Source organism: Cetorhinus maximus, chromosome 32, assembly GCF_964194155.1.
Source record: "Cetorhinus maximus chromosome 32, sCetMax3.hap1.1, whole genome shotgun sequence".
NCBI lineage: Eukaryota > Metazoa > Chordata > Chondrichthyes > Lamniformes > Cetorhinidae > Cetorhinus > Cetorhinus maximus.
In genome coordinates, this window is record NC_135910.1 from 5893743 (window position 1) to 5910180 (window position 16438).

The 16438-nt window shown below is 48.4% G+C and overlaps 1 protein-coding gene across 1 annotated transcript in view; it reads left to right on the forward strand.

Annotated features, from left to right (window-relative positions):
• The window catches only part of sptbn4b (spectrin, beta, non-erythrocytic 4b), a 320876-nt gene that overhangs the window by 251426 nt on the left and 53012 nt on the right, over positions 1-16438 (forward strand). The gene's annotated exons all lie outside the window — the stretch shown is intronic.

The window sequence follows — 16438 nt, forward strand, 5'->3', positions numbered from 1 at the left end:
GCCAACAAAATTCCTGACCGATAACGGTGGGAAATTTGCGAATGAGGAATTTCGAGACGTGTAAATTTGAATATCATAGTTATGTACACTGTGGCTGAGAGTCTGTTCAGTAATGGTCTGTGCAAGAAAAATCATGCAGCGATAGACGGCATGTTACATAAAACATTGGCCGATCAAGCAGATTGCAAATTGCAAACAGTGCTGGACTGGACAGCACATGCAAAGAACTCTTTGCAAATGGTTGGGGGGGGTACAGTCCGTACCAGTTGGTGTACAAAAGGAATCCAAAGTTGCCTTCGATGTTGTCAGATGTTTCCCCTGCTCTAGAAGGGACTAACATTAGCTCCACTTTTTCTTCTCACCTGAATGCTTTGCATGTGGGCAGAAAGGCTTTCATTAAAGCTGAGGTTTCGGAGAAAATTCGGAGAGCCTTATGGCACCACAAAAGACCAACAGGATACAGTTTAGACAAGGACATATGGTGTATTACAAAAGGGAAGGCTGGAAAAAGTGGAAAGGACCTGGCAAAGTGATAGGCAGTGATGGAAAAGTAGTGATTGTACACACGGGAATCAAACTGTTAGGGTACGTTCTTTGAGGTTAATTGGCACTGACTATACCTTTACAGGTTCTGAACAGGACATAGAAAGCGAAGAGGCGCCATGCACTTCACATACGCACATATTGGACAGTTATGAGGAGCCGACTACAGCAGATAGAGGGTCGACTGACGATGAACAGAGTAACACTGAAGCACAGGATAAGGCTATTCATCCAAAAGGGCAACTACCCAAAGTAGGAACAAAGGTAACATATGTGCCAGAAGGGACCAGTGTGCGGAGGGATGCCACCCTCATAAGGAGAGCAGGAAAGGCCACTGGTAAATACAAACAATGGCTAAATGTGCAGGATGAAGGACAGGAGATCTGACCCGTGGATTGGCAAGCTGAGGTAAAGATGTGGAAGCCCAGAAAATGCATTATGAGTTCTGACAGTGGACCAGAAAGCGGTCGTGACCCCAGGAAAAGATCACGGACTTGCGAAAGGGATCCTGATCGCATGTGGGAAAGATCATATAGCAGTACTCCAGAAAGAGAGAGGAATGCGAGTAGAGGTCGTAGCTTGATGAGAACGAGGACTACAGAACAAGCGAGGGATGTCGATAGAAATAGAAGCCTGTATGATCGAGAGGTTTTAGTAGCTGCTGATAAATTGGAAAATAAGCTGATAAAGGAAGCCAAGCAAATAGAGTTGCAGAGTTGGAAAGGACATGTGGTATGCACTGAAATACCTGACAGGGGACAGCCAGTCTTATCGCACAGGTGGATCTGTGCAGAAAAGGTACTTCCTGATGGCTTGTACAAGGCTAAAGCGAGACTAGTAGCCCGAGGCTTTGAAGAATGACTTGGGGATCAAGATGTCAGGGTGGACTCCCCTATTGCAGGGAAAATGAGCTTGAAGATTTTTTTTTAGCTATTTTAGCATCATATTCCTGGGAGTGCAAATGGATTGATATAAAGGCTGCGTTTTTGCAGGGTGAAAAATTTCAAGGGGAAGTTTTTTTGAAACTGGCAATATAGAAGGAAAGCTGTGGAAATTGAACAAATGTGTTTATGGATTGAATGTTGCATCAAGGGTGTGGTATTTTTCCATGAGGACTGTCCTGTTCGAAACAGGTTGTACTCAGCTAAAGGCAGACCCTGCAATGCTCTACTGGTATCACAAGGAGAAACTAGCAGGAATCTTTATCATGCATGTTGATGATTTTCTGTGCGGAGGTTCTGTAGAATTTGAGCAATGGGTAATCAAGAAAATAAAGGAGGAATTTAAAGTTGGAAGTCAGGCTTCAGGGGCCTTTAAATACACAGATTTAGACATTAAGCAGAACAAGTCAAGAATGACATTGAATCAACGGTCGTGGTTAGAAAACATCAATCACATTCCAATAAATCAGGCCAGGTCCTCACAAAAAGAGGATCCTGCATCCAAGGAAGAAACAGACCAATTGAGAAGTTTGATTGGACAGACTAGACCTGGTGCTAGTTATGATGTATTGGAACTGAGTACTATGATGAAGCACGTTACAGCTGAGGAAGTTCTGAGAGCAAATAGAACACGGAAGAAATTAAATTCAGAAGAATGCGCACTCAAGTTCCCAGCCTTGGGTGAACCATAAGATGTGGGGCTTTTGGCAAAGCATCACATGCCAATCTTTCAGATGGATGGTCTAGCACGGCAGGGATTATCATATTCTTGGAGGGAAAGAATAATAAATGTTGCCTGTTGGCTTGGGAAGCCAAGAAAATAAAAAGGGTAGTGAAAAGTAACTTAGCTGCTGAAACGCTGGCCTCAGTAGAAGCGATAGATATGGGGGTTTACTTATCCAATAGTCTGACAGAAATACTATGCCTAGGATAATGTGAGAAAGGTGTGCCCATGGAATGTTATGTTGATAATCGGTCTCTTTGGGATAATGTTCATTCAACGAAAAGCGTCGCTAAGAAAAGGTTAAGAATAGACCTAGTTAGCAGAAAAGAAATGTTAGAGAGAAAGGAGATCTCTAACATACGATGGGTTGACACAGGTCACCAATTATCAGACTGTTTTATGAAAAGAAATGCCTACTCCAAGAAATTACTAAATGTGTTAGATGCCTTATGTTATAATGACAAAATGGAAAACCGATTTTTTTTTTGCTTTGTAGTTGTTTATATACATGGTAAAGGAAATGTGGGATCTATAATATGAAAATACGGGACTTTATTTCCTTTTGTTTGATTTAGAGAAAAATAAATGTTCTTGAGTTTTTCAAAAGCTTTAATTTAAAAGTAAAAGAGGGGAATCTGTCAATGTATCAGTAAATACATCAAGATCCAATAACAATTTTCTTTTTGACTGGCAATTACATTGTATAGCAATAATATTGTTAAGACAATTGCATTGTTACAAATGGTGATAGGCATTGGCGCGCCTATAAATAGGTACAGCTGTCACACTCCAGGGGGAAATGAACTGGGAGTCTGTCACTCTGTTGAGCTGTCTGAAGAATAAACCTGCATGAGGTAAGAGACTAGCTTCAGACTAATTATTCCCTTATGTACAATTATTGGAGTTAACAATGCTGACCTATAGTGAGCGCGATGCTGAGTCTAGGAGAGTGCGATACTGTGTCTATAGTGAGAGTGACGCTGTGTCTATAGTGAAAGTGACGCTGTGTCTATAGTGAGAGTGACGCTGTATTTATAGTGAGCGTGACGCTGTGTCTATAGTGAGCACGACGCTGTGTCTACAGTGAGAGCGATGCTGAGTCTAGGAGAGTGCGATACTGTGTCTATAGTGAGAGTGACGCTGTGTCTACAGTGAGAGTGACGCTGTGTCTATAGTGAGAGTGACGCTGTGTCTATAGTGAGAGTGACGCTGTGTCTATAGTGAGAGTGACGCTGTGTCTATAGTGAGAGTGACGCTGTATCTATAGTGAGAGTGACGCTGTACCTATAGTCAGCGCGACGCTGTGTCTACAGTGAGAGTGACACTGAGTCTACAGTGAGAGTGACGCTGTGTCTACAGCGAGAGCGACGCTGTGTCTATAGTGAGAGTGACACTGTATTTATAGTGAGCGCGACACTGTGTCTATAGTGAGCGCGACGCTGTGTCTACAGTGAGAGCGATGCTGAGTCTAGGAGAGTGCGATACTGTGTCTATAGTGAGAGTGACGCTGTGTCTATAGTGAGAGTGACGCTATGTCTATAGTGAGAGTGACGCTGTGTCTATAGTGAGAGTGATGCTGTATCTATAGTGAGAGTGACGCTGTACCTATAGTGAGCGCGACGCTGTGTCTACAATGAGAGTGACGCTGTACCTATAGTGAGAGTGACACTGTACCTATAGTGAGAGTGACGCTGTACCTATAGTGAGAGTGACGTTGGGTCTATAGTGAGAGTGACGCTGTACCTATAGTGAGCGCGACGCTGTGTCTATAGTGAGTGCGACGCTGTGTCTACAGCGAGAGCGACACTGCGTCTACAGTGAGAGTGACGCTGTACCTATAGTGAGAGTGACGCAGTACCTATAGTGAGCGCGACGCTGTGTCTATAGTGAGTGCGACGCTGTGTCTACAGCGAGAGCGACACTGTGTGTACAGTGAGCGCGATGCTGTATCTACAGTGAGAGCGACGCTGTCTACAGTGAGCACGACGCTGTGTCTATAGTGAGCGCGACGCTGTGTCTGCAGCGAGAGCGACGCTGTGTCTACAGTGAGTGCGACGCTGTGTCTATAGTGAGCGTGACGCTGTGTCTACAGTGAGAACGATGCTGTGTCTATAGTGAGCGCGACGCTGTGTCTACAGCGAGAGCGACGCTGTGTCTATAGTGAGAGTGACGCTGTACCTATAGTGAGAGTGACGCTGTGTCTATAGTGAGCATGATGCTGTGTCTATAGTGAGCGTGACGCTGTGTCTACAGTGAGAGCGACGCTGTGTCTATAGTGAGAGTGACTCTGTACCTATAGTGAGCGCGATGCTGTGTCTATAGTGAGAGTGATGCTGTGTCTATAGTGAGAGTGACGCTGTACCTATAGTGAGAGTGATGCTGTGTCTATAGTGAGAGCGATGCTGTGTCTACAGTGAGAGCGATGCTGTGTCTATAGTGAGCGCGACGCTGTCTACAGTGAGAGCGACGCTGTGTCTATAGTGAGTGCGATGATGTGTCTACAGTGAGAGTGACGCTGTGTCTACAGCGAGAGCGACGCTGTGCCTATAGTGAGCGCGACGCTGTGTCTACAGTGAGAGCGATGCTGTGTCTATAGTGTGCGCGAGACACTGTGTCTACAGCGAGAGCGACGTGATGTCTATAGTGAGAGCGACGCTGTGTCTACAGTGAGAGCGACGCTGTGTCTATAGTGAGAGCGACGCTGTGTCTACAGTGAGAGCGACGCTGTGTCTACAGTGAGAGCGACGCTGTGTCTACAGTGAGAACGATGCTGTCTACAGTGAGAGTGACGCTGTGTCTACAGCGAGAGTGACGCTGTGTCTACAGCGAGAGTGACGCTGTGTTTATAGTGAGAGCGACGCTGTGTCTATAGTGAGAGCGACGCTGTGTCTATAGTGAGCGCGACGCTGTGTCTATAGTGAGCGCAACGCTGTGTCTACAGTGAGAGTGACACTGAGTCTACAGTGAGAGTGACGCTGTGTCTACAGTGAGAGCGACGCTGTGTCTACAGCGAGAGCGACGCTGTGTCTATAGCGAGCGCGACGCTGTGTCTACAGTGAGAGCGACGCTGTGTCTACAGTGAGAGCGACGCTGTGTCTACAGTGAGAGCGACGCTGTGTCTACAGTGAGAGCGACGCTGTGTCTACAGTGAGAGCGACGCTGTGTCTACAGTGAGAGCGACGCTGTGTCTACAGTGAGAGTGATGCTGTGTCTACAGTGAGAGCGACACTGTATCTACAGCGAGGGCGACGCTGTGTCTATAGTGCGAGCGACGCTGTGTCTACAGCGAGAGGGACGCTGTGTCTACAGCGAGAGCGACGCTGTGTCTACAGCGAGAGCGATGCTGTGTCTACAGCGAGAGCGACGCTGTGTCTATAGCGAGAGCGACGCTGTGTCTACAGCGAGAGGGACGCTGTGTCTACAGCGAGAGTGACGCTGTGTCTACAGCGAGAGCGATGCTGTGTCTACAGCGAGAGCGACGCTGTGTCTACAGCGAGAGCGACGCTGTGTCTATAGTGAGCGCGACGCTGTGTCTACAGCGAGAGCGACGCTGTGTCTATAGTGAGTGCCACGCTGTGTCTACAGTGAGAGCGACGCTGTGTCTATAGCGAGTGCCACGCTGTGTCTACAGTGAGAGCGACGCTGTGTCTACAGTGAGAGCGACGCTGTGTCTATAGTGCGAGCGACGCTGTGTCTACAGCGAGAGGGACGCTGTGTCTACAGCGAGAGCGATGCTGTGTCTACAGCGAGAGCGACGCTGTGTCTATAGCGAGAGCGACGCTGTGTCTACAGCGAGAGGGACGCTGTGTCTACAGCGAGAGTGACGCTGTGTCTACAGCGAGAGCGATGCTGTGTCTACAGCGAGAGCGACGCTGTGTCTACAGCGAGAGCGACGCTGTGTCTATAGTGAGCGCGACGCTGTGTCTACAGCGAGAGCGACGCTGTGTCTATAGTGAGTGCCACGCTGTGTCTACAGTGAGAGCGACGCTGTGTCTATAGCGAGTGCCACGCTGTGTCTACAGTGAGAGCGACGCTGTGTCTACAGTGAGAGCGACGCTGTGTCTACAGGGAGAGCGACGCTGTGTCTACAGGGAGAGCGACGCTGTGTCTACAGCGAGAGCGACGCTGTGTCTACAGCGAGAGCGACGCTGTGTCTACAGTGAGGGCGACGCTGTGTCTACAGTGAGGGCGACGCTGTGTCTACAGTGAGGGCGACGCTGTGTCTACAGTGAGGGCGACGCTGTGTCTACAGTGAGGGCGACGCTGTGTCTACAGTGAGGGCGACGCTGTGTCTACAGTGAGAGCGACGCTGTGTCTACAGTGAGAGCGACGCTGTGTCTACAGTGAGAGCGACGCTGTGTCTACAGTGAGAGCGACGCTGTGTCTACAGTGAGAGTGACGCTGTGTCTACAGTAAGCGCAATGCTGAGGCTGGAGTTATCTGGCCCCCCCCACGGCAGGTTTCCATCCGATGGAACTGGTTAGCTATTGAAATCTCCGTTCACATCGGAAGAACCAGAAGATCCTGCCGGCAAGAGGGTCTGGAAAATTCTTGTCCCAGTCCACAGAGAGCGCGACGCTGAGTCTTTGGAGAGAATTGGTTCACCCCCATCGGGGACACTGTGTGCAGTTCTGTTCATAATATTAGAGAAGATGGAAGGGGAATGGACAGATTAAACAGCATTGCATACAAATGCGCACACATTTAAACTGTGTTTCCAGGTTGTTGATCAAGCTGATAAAAGATGAAATGTTCAGAATGGGTTGGAGAGACATTGGAGAATGGAATCATTGAGGAATATCAATATTCATCGATATTCAGCTCTGAACTGAAATGCCTCATCACACATGAAATTACATCAACTACCTGGTTGCTTATTCCCAAATGTCTTCTGTAAAACGTTAATGGTGCTGTCCATTCACCAACCCTCCAACATCTATATCATCTAATTTGTTCCTCTCTTCAGTCCTAATCATCTCTATACACCAAGAACTAAATTGTTCTAAGCACTGACCCCTGGTGTACAGCCCTTCCAACTCTCGCAGTGTCCATTTACCCCTCTTGCTCCCTGTGCCTTCTCATAATGCAATGCAGTACACACACAGGTTGAACTGAAGCTCTATCATGTTTCTGCTGCCACCACAGCCTCAGTATTCGCTTCACTTCTCATTACCAAACACCAGGAACGTATCACAAAACAAAAACAGAATTACCTGGAAAAACTCAGCAGGTCTGGCAGCATCGGCGGAGAAGAAATCAGTTGACGTTTCGAGTCCTCACAACCCTTCAACAGAACTGAAGTATAGTTAGGAGAGGGGTGAAATATAAGCTGGTCTAAGGTGGGGGGCGGGGGGAGAGAGAAGTTGAGGGTGGGGTGATTGTAGGGACAAGCAAGCAGTGATAGGAGCAGATAATCAAAAGATGTCACAGACAAAAGGATCAAAGAGGTGTTGAAGGTGGTGATATTATCTAAGAAAAGTGCTAATTAAGAATGGATGGCAGGACACTCAAGGTACAGCTCTAGTGGGGGTGGGGTGGAAAGACTGACAGGGTGTTAGTTGTAGATTTAAAAATAATGGAAATAGGTGGGAAAAGAAGAATCTATATACATTATTGAAAAAAAAAAGGGAGGGAGAAGAAATGGGGTGGGGATGGGGGGAGGGAGTTTAAGATCTAAAGTTGTTGAATTCAATATTCAGCCCGGAAGGCTGTAAAGTGCCTAGTTGGAAGATGAGGTGCTGTTCCTCCAGTTTGCGTTGGGCTTCACTGGAACAATGCAGCAAGCCAAGGACAGACATGTGGGCAAGAGAGCAGGGTGGAGTGTTAAAATGGCAAGCGACAGGGAGGTTTGGGTCTTTCTTGCGGACAGACCGTAGGTGTTCTGCAAAGCGGTCGCCCAGTTTGCGTTTGGTCTCTCCAGTGTAGAGGAGACCGCATTGGGAGCAACGAATGCAGTAGACTAAGTTAGGGGAAATGCAAGTGAAATGCTGCTTCACTTGAAAGGAGTGTTTGGGCCCTTGGACGGTGAGGAGAGAGGAAGTGAAGGGGCAGGTGTTGCATCTTCTGCGTGGGCATGGGGAGGTGCCATAGGTGGGGGTTGAGGAGTAGGGGGTGATAGAGGAGTGGACCAGGGTGTCCCGGAGGGAATGATCCCTACGGAATGCCGCCAGTGGGGGTGAAGGGAAGATGTGTTTGGTGGTGGCATCATGCTGGAGTTGGCGGAAATGGCGGAGGATGATCCTTTGAATGCGGAGGCTGGTGGGGTGATAAGTGAGGACAAGGGGGACCCTATCATGTTTCTGGGAGGGAGGAGAAGGCGTGAGGGCGGATGCGCGGGAGATGGGCTGGACACGGTTGAGGGCCCTGTCAACGACCGTGGGTGGAAAACCTCGGTTAAGGAAGAAGGAGGACATGTCAGAGGAGCTGTTTTTGAAGGTAGCGTCATCAGAACAGATGCGACGGAGGCGAAGGAACTGAGAGAGTGGGATGGAGTCCTTACAAGAAGCGGGGTGTGAGGAGCTGTAGTCGAGGTAGCTGTGGGAGTCGGTAGGCTTGTAATGGATATTGGTGGACAGTCTATCATCAGAAATTGAGACAGAGAGGTCAAGGAAGGGAAGAGAAGTGTCAGAGATGGACCATGTGAAAATGATGGAAGGGTGGAGATTGGAAGCAAAATTAATAAATTTTTCCAGGTCCCGACGAGAGCATGAAGCAGCACCGAAGTAATCATCGATGTACCGGAGAAAGAGTTGTGGGAGGGGGCCGGAGTAGGACTGGAACAAGGAATGTTCCACATACCCCATAAAGAGACAGGCATAGCTGGGGCCCATGCGGGTACCCATAGCCACACCTTTTATTTGGAGGAAGTGAGAGGAGTTAAAGGAGAAATTGTTCAGTGTGAGAACAAGTTCAGCCAGACGGAGGAGAGTAGTGGTGGATGGGGATTGTTCGGGCCTCTGTTCAAGGAAGAAGCTAAGGGCCCTCAGACCATCCTGGTGGGGGATGGAGGTGTAGAGGGATTGGACATCCATGGTGAAGAGGAAGCGGTTGGGGCCAGGGAACTGGAAATTGTTGATGTGACGTAAGGTGTCAGAGGAATCACGGATGTAGGTGGGAAGGACTGGACAAGGGGAGAGAGAAGGGAGTCAAGATAACGAGAAATGAGTTCCGTGGGGCAGGAACAGGCTGACACGATCGGTCTGCCAGGACAGTTCTGTTTGTGGATTTTGGGTAGGAGGTAGAAGCGGGCCGTCCGAGGTTGGGTGACTATTAGGTTGGAAGCTGTGGGAGGAAGATCTCCAGAGGAGATGAGGTCAGTGACAGTCCTGGAAACAATGTCTTGATGTTCCGTGGTGGGGTCATGGTCCAGGGAGAGGTAGGAGGAAATGTCTGCGAGTTGACGCTCAGCCTCCGTGAGGTACAGGTCAGTGCGCCAGACAACAACAGCACCACCCTTGTCAGCGGGTTTGATGACAATGTTGGGGTTGGACCTGAGAGAACGGAGTGCAGTAAGTTCAGAGAGAGACAGATTAGAATGGGTGAGAGGAGCAGAGAAATTGAGACGACTAATGTGACGCCAACAGTTCTCAATGAAAAGATCAAGAGAAGGTAAGAATCCAGAGGGAGGGGTCCAGGTGGAGGGAGAATATTGGAGGCGGGTAAAAGGATCCGTTGAATGGGGAGAGGACTCCTGCCCAAAGAAGTGAGCACGGAGACGAAGACGGCGGAAGAAGAGTTCAGCATCATGCCGAGCCCGAAATTCATTGAGATGAGGGCGTAAGGGTATGAAACTAAGTCCTTTGCTGAGCACTGAACGTTCAGCATCGGAGAGGGGAAGGTCAGGGGGTATGGTGAATACACGGCCGGGGCTGGGATTGGAAGATGGGGTGGGGACGGAGGGACAAGCAGGGGTGGAGGGTCCCAGATGGGCATTGGTGTCGATGAGTTGTTGGAGCTTGCGTTCCTTAGCACTTGAGAGAAAGAGAAAAAGTTTCTTGTTGAGGCGTCGGATGAGGCGAAGAATAAAATAAAACTGGGGGCACGCGCAGCTTTGAAAAAGGGTGCGGCGGTGCTGCTGGAGGGAGAGGTCGAGTGTGTTCATATGGCGGCGCATGGCACTGAGTGTGGATCTCAGAATGCGACGGGAACAGCAGTCCGAGAAACATTTTATGTCCCGGAGATACCTGTAATCCTGGGTGGGTTCGAAACAAGAGGGATGGAATTTCAGTTGAAATCCACGTGGGGTGAGTCGGAGACGGAGACAGTCACTGAGAAAGGAAATATGGCTGTGAAACCGGTTTTAGTAAACACCTTGTCAAACACCAGGAGAGAAATGGAAAGCAATGAAGGTGAGCAAGGCAGAAGAGACAGGCGGAAATCCTGTCGGAGAACAGAGCAATACTTCTTCAAGGAAGGCATTTCTTGAAGAGAAGTGGCAGTCAATTAAACACAGAGATAAAAACAAAAAACTACTGCGGATGCTGGAAATCCAAAACAAAAACAGAATTACCTGGAAAAACTCAGCAGGTCTGGCAGCATTGGTGGAGAAGAAAAGAGTTGACGTTTCGAGTCCAACATGACCCTTCAACAGAACTGAGTAAAGTTAGGAGAGGGGTGAAATATAAGCTGGTTTAAGGTGGGGGGTGGGGGGAGAGAAGTTGAGGGTGGGGTGGTTGTGGGGACAAGCAAGCAGTGATAGGAGCAGATAATCAAAAGATGTCACAGACAAAAAGATCAAAGAGGTGTTGAAGGTGGTGATATTATCTAAGAAAAGTGCTAATTAAGAATGGATGGCAGGACACTCAAGGTACAGCTCTAGTGGGGGGTGGGGTGGAAAGACTGGCAAGGTATTAGTTGTAGATTTAAAAATAATGGAAATAGGTGGGAAAAGAAGAATCTATATACATTATTGAAAAAAAAAGGGAGGGGGAAGAAACGGGGTGGGGATGGGGGGAAGGAGTTTAAGATCTAAAGTTGTTGAATTCAATATTCAGCCCGGAAGGCTGTAAAGTGCCTAGTCAGAAGATGAGGTGCTGTTCCTCCAGTTTGCGTTGGGCTTCACTGGAACAATGCAGCAAGCCAAGGACAGACACGTGGGCAAGAGAGCAGGGTGGAGTGTTAAAATGGCAAGCGACAGGGAGGTTTGGGTCTTTCTTGCGGACAGACCGCAGGTGTTCTGCAAAGCGGTCGCCCAGTTTGCGTTTGGTCTCTCCAATGTAGAGGAGACCGCATTGGGAGCAACGAATGCAGTAGACTAAGTTAGGGGAAATGCAAGTGAAATGCTGCTTCACTTGAAAGGAGTGTTTGGGCCCTTGGATAGTGAGGAGAGAGGAAGTGAAGAGGCAGGTGTTGCATCTTCTGCGTGGGCATGGGGAGGTGCCATAGGTGGGGGTTGAGGAGTAGAGGGTGATGGAGGAGTGGACCAGGGTGTCCCGGAGGGAATGATCCCTACGGAATGCTGCCGGGGGGGGTGAAGGGAAGATGTGTTTGGTGGTGGCATCATGCTGGAGTTGGCGGAAATGGCGGAGGATGATCCTTTGAATGCGGAGGCTGGTGGGGTGATAAGTGAGGACAAGGGGGACCCTATCATGTTTCAGGGAGGGAGGAGAAGGCATGAGGGCGGATGCACGGGAGATGGGCCGGACACGGTTGAGGGCCCTGTCAACGACCGTGGGTGGAAAACCTCAGTTAAGGAAGAAGGAGGACATGTCAGAGGAGCTGTTTTTGAAGGTAGCGTCATCAGAACAGATGCGACGGAGGCGAAGGAACCAGGAATGTATCTCCAAGCCAGAGGTGCTGCAGCTAGATGCGATGAGGCTGATTCTCAGCTTTGCAGAAACTTCAGCCTCGTAGAGATTCGAAGCTCCCGGAATCCTCTACCCACTCACAAAGACACTTACCCAGGAGCGCCTAGGGAATATTACAGAGTCAATGCTTGCCACATCCATTTTTGTTTGACTACCCATACAGGTCTCCAAACACCTGGGGAGTTTACTGTTGTCCCGTTTCTAGAATCTGGACCTCTTGCTCCCTAACCCGGTCATGTTCGTACTTGCTAAAAGCTTCCGCTATAGCCACAATAACTGCACTCACAACTTACACGCAAGTGGTTTTTATAATAACAAGCTTTGTTACATTGACTAATAACTGTATGAGATTTTATATAACCATTCCATTAAATGACAAGATGCCATGCAGATAATATAATCTGGTTCTCAGCTGCATGCGTATCTGTGGGCGTCCGGCTGAGTCTGAGAGGGTTCTGACACCCCAAGAGAACCGCACATTTCGTTTCCCCAGTGTGCAGAGCGACCAATTTCAGCTCTCCATGTTATTCAGGCTCCTGTCTACCTCATGGGGAGAACAGGTCCTTTTCTTGTGCTATAATTCAGCCACAGGCTGTGCCTATATAATTGCACTTATACTCTTTCGAGTTATCAACAGTCACAGATTGCAACTCTTTGAGTACAATCACAGTTCTTGGTTTTCCGGGAGTGGGACATGAACCCACAACCCTCTGATTCAAAGGCGAGGGTGCTATGAACTGAACCACAGCTGACACCTGCATTGTTAGGTATGAACTGTCAATGTCTTGTCAATTACATTGTTAAGGTTAAGAGAAACAGGTGATGGGTATTAGTTGCTTTTGATCACGGATAAACAGGAGATACCTGGGGCACTGGGTTGAGGGGGAAGACAGCTGTGAGACTGAACAAGTCAATAAACTCTCTCAATAAAGAAAAGCTGTGTCTTGATTTGGCTTTAACAACCAGCTTGAATCCTGTTAACATGAACACTGCTGTTCTATAACCCTCTGTTCTACGAGCTTTGTTTGTAGACTTTATCTTCTACTGTAGGATGTGGTGTCTTGGTAACTAGTCTTCTCCCAGGATATGAGGCTTTTGTTTGCCCTGGGTGTTTACCAACCTGTGTTGTCACGTTTCCAAACTCTCTGTTGTTCATACATAGACAAACAGTTCAAGTTCCCATTTCTCCTATGTTTGCTTCAACAATAAAAACTATTTAAGTGCCTAAAACATTGTGACTGCAAGTCGCTGACAGGGGAGATGAAAGGAATAATAGTTAACACAAAACTATAACAGGGTTGGGGAGGAGCAACATAAAAGGTTAGTTTCTGGAAGAGAGAATGAGAACTCAGTGATCGGCCAACAACTTGTGTAGCTTTGCCAGTAAATGCTGACAAGACTTCTTCTGTTAACGCTGATGTTCAGTGTATATTTATTATTAATAATAGTTATTATCATATGTTTAATGAATCTTGAATATCATGGGTAATGCACTGAACCCTGCTCTTTTGAAGAGTAAGTTATAAGTGAAAAACATCCTCACTCGAACAGAGGTTTATAAATTTTGGACAAGTTTGATAGAGTTAGTGGGGAAAGATATTGGGCTGGATTTTCCCACGGATTTTGGGCCCCCGATGTAGGGGCCAAATGGGGGTCCCAAAAGGGCACTTGGCTGGCAGTGAGACCAGCGGAGCAATATTCCCAGAGGAGGTGTCCCAATTGGCTGCCTCCTTGCTCAACGTCCTGTTAAGGATGGTGGATGGGCCGACGATTCTGGCAGGGGAGGTGGGCGCCGCTGAGGCAAACCGGAGACCCTGAGGGCACCTCAACACGGAGGTGCCCCAGGGGCGAAAATTTAAAAGGATAAAATCTTAGAGGGCTCAAGCCGGTAGGTAGACCCCACCTTGGAAAGGAGGAGAAACCACTCGGGCAGGCGCAGCAATTCCTAATGGCAATCCCCTCCATGGAACATGGAGCCTCCAGCTTTGATTGTCCCCCCTCTCCCCCCACTCCCTCTCCACCCACCACCACCAGCCCTGAGCCTGCCACAGGGAGGCAGCTTTCACGGAGTTGGCAGCCTCTGTGCACAGTGAGGCACCACTTTGCCACCAGCGATGGCACTGTCACAAAATCGCCCCCTACTGGCGACTTAAGCATGTAAATTGGCTGCCTGCCTCGGTGGTGCGGGCAGCCTATCTGGATCGGCACCCACCCCTGGAAAACCTCCCAGGGCATGCATGCATCAGGAAGCCATCCTAGATTGGCTCCTCCCATTTTCCTGGTCCTTGCCCTCTCCCTCCAAGCCCGCCATCACGTGACCAGGAAAATGGAGTCCATTTCCTCTGGTTGGAGGGTCAATGTTTACTTTTTTTTTTAAGTCATTCACGGGATGTGGGCTTTGCTGGCTGGGCCAGCATTTTTGCCCACCCCTAATTGCCCTTGAGAAGGTGGCGGTGAGCTACCAATTGAACCGCTGCAGTCCACGTGTTGTAGGTACACCCACAGTGCTGTTAGGGGGGGAGTTTCAGGATTTTGACCCAGCGACAGTGAAGGAACGGTGATATATTTCCAAGTCAGGATGGTGAGTGGCTTGAAGGGGAACTTCCAGGTGGTGCTGTTCCCATGTGTCTGCTCCCCTTGTCCTTCTAGATGGTAGTGGCCATGGGTTTGGAATGTGCTGTTTAAGGAGCCTTGGTGAGTTCCTGCAGTGCATCTTGTAGATGGTACACACTGCTGCCACTGTGCGTCGGTGGTGGAGGGAGTGAAAATTGAGTGGATGGGGGTGCTAATTAAGCAGGCTGCTTTGTCCTGGATCGTGTGAAGCTTCCTGTGTGTTGTTGGAGCTGCACTCATCCAGGCAAGTGGGGAGTATTCCATCACACTCCGGACTTGTGCCTTGTAGATGGTGGACAGGCTTTGGGGAGTCAGGAGGTGAGTTACTCACTGCAGGATTCCCAGCCTCTGACCTGCTCTTGTAGCCACAGTATTTATATGGTTGGTCCAGTTCAGTTTCTGGTCAATGGTAACCCTCAGGAAGGTGAGAGTGGGGGATTCAGCGATGGTAATGCCATTGAATGTCAAGGGCAGATGGTTAGGTTCTCTTTTGTTGGAGATGGTCATTGCCTGGTACTTGTGTAATGCAAATGTTACTTGTCACTTGTCAGCCCAAGCCTGGATATTGTCCAGACCTTGTTGTATTTGGACATGGACTGCTTCAATATCTGAGGAGTTATGAATGGTGTTGAGTATTGTGCAATCATCAGTGAACATCCCCACTACTGACCTTATGATGGAAGGAAGGTCATTGATGAAGCAGCTGAAGATGGTTGGGCCTGGGACACTACCCTGAGGAATTCCTGCAGTGATGTCCTGGGACTGATTGACATCCAACGACCAGTACCATCTTCCTTTGTGCTAGGTATGACTCCAACCAGCGGAGAGTTTTCCCCCTGATTCCCATTGACTCCAGTTTTGTTAGGACTCCTTGATGCCACATTCAGTCAAATGCCACCTTGATGTCAAGGGCAGTCACTCTCACCTCACCTCAGGAGTTCAGCTCTTGTGTCCATGTTTGAACCAAGGCCTTAATGAAGTCAGGAGCAGAATGAGCCTGGCGGAACCCAAACTCGGCAGCAGTGAGCAGGCTATTGCTAAGCCAGTGTCACTTGATGGTACTGGTGATGGCTCCTTCCATCACTTTATTGATGATTGAGAGTAGACTGACAGGGTGGTAATTGGCCGGGTTGGATTTGTCCTGCTTTTTGTGTACAGGATATACCAGGGCAATTTTCAATGTAATCAATTATCAATTTAAAATTATCACAAAAAGAATAAGGAAGCTTATAGAATTTTAAACAAGAGCCATTTGGCCCACTATCTCTGTGCTTGTGTTTGTAAGAACAATCCAATTAGTCCCGCTCCCCACTGCTAACTCCCCATAGCCCTGAAAACTACTTTTTAAGTATATTTCAATTCCCTTGTGAAAGCTCTCGCTGAATCTGCTTCCACCTCTCTTTTAGGCAATGCATTCCGGATCACAACAGCTCGTTGTGTTTTTTAAAATTCTTATCTCCCTCTGGTTCTCTTACCATTTACCTTAAATCTGCGTCCACTGGTTACTGACCCTCCTTCCAGTGGAAATAGTTTCTTCTTGCTAATCTATCAAAACCTTCGTGATTTTGAGCATGTCTCCTAAATCTCTTCTTAACCTTCTCCACTGTAACTGAAGTCCCTCATCCCTGGTCCCATTCTAGTAAATCACACCTGCACCCTCTCCACATCCTTGACATCTTTCCTAAAGTGTGGTGCCCAGGATTAAACACACGACTCCAATTGAGGCCCAACAAGTATTAAGGCTTGTCATTAGAAATTGGGAAAGATTTCTGTCTTTGAAGTTGTTGGAGGGTGGAATGACCTACCACTCA